Raw genomic sequence first — 7500 nt, 5'->3', positions numbered from 1 at the left:
TATGTACTGTATGTAGCTGTATGTACTGTCTGTACTGTCTGTAGCTGTATGTACTGTCTGTACTGTCTGTACTGTATGTAGCTGTATGTACTGTATGTACTGTCTGTACTGTATGTAGCTGTATGTACTGTCTGTACTGTCTGTAGCTGTATGTACTGTCTGTACTGTCTGTAGCTGCATGTAGCTGTATGTACTGTATGTACTCTATGTACTGTCTGTACTGACTCCTCTATAGTTGTCATCAGACATATCTGCCATGTCACCACTTTCGCTGCATGGCAACATACAAACACAAACAGGAGTTAGCTGTTACACACACACACACACACACACACACACACAGAGAGAGAGAGAGAGAAATAAAGAGAGGGACAGAAAGGCTATAAGCTATTATAAGCAAATGTTCCCCTGTCTGATCCGCGGTTCTAACCACAGACTACAGCTCCATGAGGAGCTGCCAACATTTGGCCACTTGGGCAACGATGCTGCGTAAAAGGACAGCCTCGTTCGAGACCATATTACTTTGACTTTCACTTATGTCATTACAATGAACAACAGTTAAGTCGCATACAGACGGGGTTGAAACAGGACCGGGTAATATAATAGGTTACCTGAGTTGTCTTCTTGACTCGCGGGTTCCAGGTGAAACAGAAGCCGATCCCGCTGCTGCGTGTTCCAGGATTAAACACCTTTTAATCGCTTCAACTACACACACACACACACACACACACACACACACACACACTCCCTCACTACAATGCACACTCCAACTAGACACACACACACACTCTAATACACACAACACCGCGTGTTGTCCTCGCAGTGCGTCGTCTGTCCGTCTCCAAATAGTTATCCCCCAGCCCCGGTGCTGCGCACAACTTTCCCCTGGCAGGAGTGCACCGTGCGTCTTCTATTCACAAGTACAGTAGTTCCCAGCACCGTGCGTCTTCTTCTGTCTTATATTTGGTGCTCCTCTGCTGAAGGTGCCGACCGAGCGGCCGTAGAAGTGTGGCTGGATAAATCAATGACCGATACAACTTTATTAACAAGTCTCTAGACCTCATCTCATGCTGATGAAGAGGTCTGTTGCCCGTCTGTGGTGAGCTCCTCCGCTGCTGCTCGCGCTGTCATGCTGGATTGGTTTGTGCTGTGCCGCGCGCTCTGTGGTGTGTGTGTGTGTGTGTGTGTGTGTGTGTGTGTGTGTGTGTGTGTGTGTGTGTGTGTGTTGAGGTCCCTGGAGTATTTTTCTATTACCCCGGGTTGTCTTTGATCAGATCAGCGTTCAGAGCGCGAGCAGAACCGAACAGAGATGTCATATTTACACCGGATCAACAAGGAGCCCCGGCCCCGGTCGCCCGATGCCGTTCACTCAGTCCTCTCGTTTTGGAAAACTTTTATGTTCCTCTCACTTCCCTTTTCCTGATCTTTTTCGATAGTGCTGAGAATGATAAATTAGTACCCTAATATAGTAGGGAAAAAACGTGTTCCTGTCCCCGCATGGGACAGGAGCAGCGCGAGGGTTAACAGATTGTATAAAGCCTGCTCCCGCGAGGATCCTCCCCTATCGATTTCCGTTTCACTCACATCTTGTCCGCCAGAGGACAGGAATTCACAGACATTAATATGATTTACAGGAGCAGGGTGGTTTGTGTAGTTCTGGACACACACACACACACACAAACTCTCTCACGTAAACTTTAACACACAACTGTGCGCTCCGTTCAGACCGTACCAAGGAGCACGCGCATTCAGGCCTCTCCTCGAACTATACACCCAATAATGCTTTCGTTTACTTATCTGAACACAACTCCCCATATAGAGAAATAAACATAGTCTATCCTCTCCTCTTCTTTTCGGCCCGAGTCGGGGGTTGTGTGTGTGTGTGCGTGCGTGCACGCGTGTGGTTTTGGGGTAGGCTATTATTTGCCCTCGAGGCGGCTAATGTTAATCGGGATTATGTCTCGCTCGCGCTGGAACTATTATTAAACTTGTGCTGATTAATCAGGAAGAACACGAGGGACAGACAACAGCTCACCTCGATCTCAGCTCAACCAGGGGCTCAACACTGCCACTCAGCAAAAACAGCCTTGTCTCGTTCAAATTATTATTCAATATATCATTCCTTATATGATATATGATATATCTCTTCTCTCGAAGAATTTTACGCACTCATGTGAACGAGGCTGTAGTTTATTTCTGAACGTTTGGCGACACTAGCCGAGCCTACTATATGAGGACAGATTCTTACTTTTTGTTGAATATTCATTGAGCTGTATTTAGCACCTGCTCAGAACCTCTGAATGTAACCTGTCCTATCTGGCCCACCCCTGGATGGACGTATGTCCGGGGCGGGTACCGAAGACAACGAACTGCGCAGCTGTGCCACCTATATTGTTTTTTTAATGACATTTGCACTAATAGGTTGACTACTAATTTGTCCATGGCTTAATTGTTTAAAGTAATTTAGCTTGTTCGATATTTTAGTGCAAGCAACTGCAGACACTGACCTACATCACCTTGCCTCATAACTACAAATGTATTATTTGTAGATTTAAGTCAGACACTCATGATATACCCAAAATGCAATGTTCTTAATGAACTCTTTTCTGATTAGCCAATTCTTTAACAATTTTGCTCTGTGTCTCTCCATGGGCCTCATGTCATGCTGTTTCTCAGGTTCTACAGACGAGGATGGGCCATGTCATACTGTTTCTCAGGTTCTACAGACGAGGATGGGCCATGTCATACTGTTTCTCAGGTTCTACAGATGAGGATGGGCCATGTCATACTGTTTCTCAGGTTCTACAGATGAGGATGGGCCATGTCATACTGTTTCTCAGGTTCTACAGACGAGGATGGGCCATGTCATACTGTTTCTCAGGTTCTACAGACGAGGATGGGCCATGTCATAATGTTTCTCAGGTTCTACAGGTGAGGATGGGCCTCATGTCATACTGTTTCTCGGGTTCTACAGATGAGGATGGGCCATGTCATAATGTTTCTCAGGTTCTACAGATGAGGATGGGCCTCATGTCATACTGTTTCTCGGGTTCTACAGATGAGGATGGGCCATGTCATGCTGTTTCTCAGGTTCTACAGATGAGGATGGGCCTCATGTCATACTGTTTCTCAGGTTCTACAGACGAGGATGGGCCATGTCATACTGTTTCTCAGGTTCTACAGATGAGGATGGGCCTCATGTCATACTGTTTCTCGGGTTCTACAGATGAGGATGGGCCTCATGTCATGCTGTTTCTCAGGTTCTACAGACGAGGATGGGCCATGTCATACTGTTTCTCAGGTTCTACAGACGAGGATGGGCCATGTCATACTGTTTCTCAGGTTCTACAGATGAGGATGGGCCATGTCATACTGTTTCTCAGGTTCTACAGACGAGGATGGGCCATGTCATACTGTTTCTCAGGTTCTACAGACGAGGATGGGCCATGTCATGATGTTTCTCAGGTTCTACAGACGAGGATGGGCCATGTCATACTGTTTCTCAGGTTCTACAGACGAGGATGGGCCATGTCATACTGTTTCTCAGGTTCTACAGACGAGGATGGGCCTCATGTCATGCTGTTTCTCAGGTTCTACAGACGAGGATGGGCCATGTCATGATGTTTCTCAGGTTCTACAGATGAGGATGGGCCATGTCATACTGTTTCTCAGGTTCTACAGATGAGGATGGGCCTCATGTCATGTTGTTTAATTAATGTTGGCTAGTACCTATGAGTTTATGGCACCCACAGCCTCTCAAGCTGAACTAACACACAACAACAGGATTAAATACAATCTACTGGTCCCTAAACACAACATCCTGACCTGGTCTCGCACGAACAAACACACACACATCCATACACCAACACACACGCACATGCATGCACATGCACATGCACATGCAAGCACAAACTAATGAACACACACACATGCATGTATGACTAAACTCAGCAAAAAAAAGAAATGTCCTCTCACAGTCAACTGCATTTATTTTCAGCAAATTTAACATGGGTAAATATTTTATTTATTTAACTCGGCAAGGCAGTTAAGAACAAATTCTTATTTTCAATGATGGCCTAGGAACAGTGGGTTAACTGCCTGTTCAGGGGAAGAACAACAGACCTTGTCAGCTTGGGGATATGAACTTTGAACCTTTCGGTTTCTAGTCCAACACTCTAACCACTAGGCTACCCTAAACAGGATTCAACAACTGAGACATAAAATGAACAAGTTCCACAGACATGTGACTAATAGAAATGGAATAATGTGTCCCTGAACAAAGGGGGATCAAAAGTAACAGTCAATAGCTGGTGTGGCCACCAGCTGCATTAAGTACTGCAGTGCATCTCCTCCTCATGAACTGCTCCAGATTTGGCAGTTCTTGCTGTGAGATGTTACCCCACTCTTCCACCAAGGCACCTGCAAGTTCCCGGACATTCCTGGGGGGAATGGCCCTAGCCCTCACCCTCCGATCCAACAGGTCCCAGACGTGCTCAATGGGATTGAGATCCGGGCTTTTACAGCTGGCCATGGTAGAACACTGACATTCCTGTCTTGCAGGAAATCACGCACAGAACGAGCAGTATGGCTGGTGGCATTGTCATGCTGGAGGGTCATGTCAGAATGAGCTGCAGGAAGGGTACCACATGTTTCAGATCAGGGAGGAGGATGTCTTCCCTGTAACGCACAGCGTTCGAGATTGCCTGCAATGACAACAAGCTCAGTTTGATGATGCTGTGACACACTGCCCCAGACCATGACGGACTCTCCACCTCCAAATTGATCCCGCTCCAGAGTACAAGCCTCGGTGTAACGCTCATTCCTTCTACGATAAACGCGAATCCGACCATCAGTGAGACAAAACCGCGACTCGTCAGTGAAGAGTATTTTTGCCAGTCCTGTCTGGTCCAGCTCCGGTGGGTTTGTGCCCAGAGGCGACGTTGTTGCCGGTGATGTCTGGTTAGGACCTGCCTTACAACAGGCCTTCAAGCCCTCAGTCCAGCCTCTCTCAGCCTATTGCGGACAGTCTGAGCACTGATGGAGGGATTGTGTGTTCCTGGTGTAACTCGGGCAGTTGTTGTTACCATCCTGTACCTGTCCCGCAGGTGTGATGTTCAGATGTACTGATCCTGTGCAGGTGTTGTTACACGTGGTGTGCCACTGCGAGGACGATCTGTCTCCCTGTAGCGCTGTCTTAGGCGTCTAACAGTATGGATATTGCAATGCATTGCCCTGGCCACATTTGCAGTCCTCATGCCTCCTTGCAGCATGCCTAAGGCACGTTCATGCAGATGAGCCGGAACCCTGGGCATCTTTATTTTGGTGTAAATATTTTATTTTTTCAGAGTCAGTAGAAAGGCCTCTTTAGTGTCCTAAGTTTTCATAACTGTGACCTTAATTGCCTACTGTCTGTAAGCTGATAGTGTCGTAACAACCGTTCCACAGGTGCATGTTCATGAATTGTTTATGGTTCATTGGACAAGCATGGGAAACCTTTCACAATGAAGACGTGAAGTTATTCGGATTTTTACGAATTATCTTTGAAAGAAAGGGAAGTTTCTTTTTTTGCTGAGTTTACAAACATGTACAAATCACTCATCAACAATCTGATTTAGAGTGTGTGTGTGGGCAGTGGTGTAAAGTACTTAAGTAAAAATACTTTAAAGTGCTACTTAAATCATTTTGGGGGGTATCTGTACTTTACTTTACTATTTCTATTTTTTAACAACTTTTACTTTTATTTCACTACATTCCTTATGAAAATATTGTACTTTTAACTCCATACATTTTCCTTGACACCCAAAAGTACAAATATACCCATTCACACACTTATCAACCAAACATCCCTGCTCATCCCTACTGCCTCTGATCTGGCAGACTCACTAAACAGAGAACATCCCTAGTCATCCCTACTGCCTCTGATCTGGAGGACTCACTAAACAGAGAACATCCCTGGTCCTCCCTACTGCCTCTGATCTGGCGGACTCACTAAACAGAGAACATCCCTGGTCCTCCCTACTGCCTCTGATCTGGAGGACTCACTAAACAGAGAACATCCCTGGTCCTACCTACTGACTCTGATCTGGTGGACTCACTAAACAGAGAACATCCCTGGTCCTCCCTACTGCCTCTGATCTGGCGGACTCACTAAACAGAGAACATCCCTGTTCATCCCTACTGCCTCTGATCTGGCGGACTCACTAAACAGAGAACATCCCTTCTGCCTCTGATCTGGCGGACTCACTAAACCGAGAACATCCCTGGTCCTCCCTACTGCCTCTGATCTGGAGGACTCACTAAACAGAGAACATCCCTACTGCCTCTGATCTGGAGGACTCACTAAACAGAGAACATCCCTGGTCATCCCTACTGCCTCTGATCTGGCGGACTCACTAAACAGAGAACATCCCTGCTCATCCCTACTGCCTCAGATCTGGAGGACTCACTAAACAGAGAACATCCCTGCTCATCCCTACTGCCTCTGATCTGGAGGACTCACTAAACAGAGAACATCCCTGCTCATCCCTACTGCCTCTGATCTGGAGGACTCACTAAACAGAGAACATCCCTACTGTCTCTGATCTGGAGGACCCACTAAACAGAGAACATCCCTACTGTCTCTGATCTGGCGGACTCACTAAACAGAGAACATCCCTACTGCCTCTGATCTGGCGGACTCACTAAACAGAGAACATCCCTGGTCATCCCTACTGCCTCTGATCTGGAGGACTCACTAAACAGAGAACATCCCTACTGTCTCTGATCTGGCGGACTCACTAAACAGAGAACATCCCTACTGTCTCTGATCTGGCGGACTCACTAAACAGAGAACATCCCTACTGCCTCTGATCTGGCGGCTTCACTAAACAGAGAACATCCCTACTGTCTCTGATCTGGCGGACTCACTAAACAGAGAACATCCCTACTGTCTCTGATCTGGCGGACTCACTAAACAGAGAACATCCCTGCTCATCCCTACTGCCTCTGATCTGGAGGACTCACTAAACAGAGAACATCCCTGGTCATCCCTACTGCCTCTGATCTGGAGGACTCACTAAACAGAGAACATCCCTACTGTCTCTGATCTGGAGGACCCACTAAACAGAGAACATCCCTACTGTCTCTGATCTGGCGGACTCACTAAACAGAGAACATCCCTACTGCCTCTGATCTGGCGGACTCACTAAACAGAGAACATCCCTGGTCATCCCTACTGCCTCTGATCTGGAGGACTCACTAAACAGAGAACATCCCTACTGTCTCTGATCTGGCGGACTCACTAAACAGAGAACATCCCTACTGTCTCTGATCTGGCGGACTCACTAAACAGAGAACATCCCTACTGTCTCTGATCTGGCGGACTCACTAAACAGAGAACATCCCTACTGTCTCTGATCTGGAGGACTCACTAAACAGAGAACACCCCTGGTCCTCCCTACTGCCTCTGATCTGGGGGACTCACTAAACCGACATGCTTTGTCTGTAATTTATGTCTCTGAG

General features: G+C 46.9%; 1 protein-coding gene across 1 annotated transcript in view; it reads right to left on the bottom strand.

Moving 5' to 3' along the window:
- LOC135526910 (ALK and LTK ligand 2b-like) overlaps window positions 1-1413 on the bottom strand; it is a 21609-nt gene extending 20196 nt beyond the window's left edge. Inside the window, exon 1 of the mRNA XM_064955582.1 lies at window positions 612-1413. The gene's annotated coding sequence lies outside the window, so the exon portion shown is untranslated. The remainder of the gene's footprint in view (window positions 1-611) is intronic.
- Window positions 1414-7500: the final 6087 nt, after the last annotated feature.

The sequence above is a fragment of the Oncorhynchus masou genome, chromosome 32, assembly GCF_036934945.1.
Source record: "Oncorhynchus masou masou isolate Uvic2021 chromosome 32, UVic_Omas_1.1, whole genome shotgun sequence".
Taxonomy (NCBI): Eukaryota; Metazoa; Chordata; class Actinopteri; order Salmoniformes; family Salmonidae; genus Oncorhynchus; species Oncorhynchus masou.
Note: the sequence above shows the minus strand (reverse complement) of the source record. Positions and strands in the feature narration are given on the sequence as shown.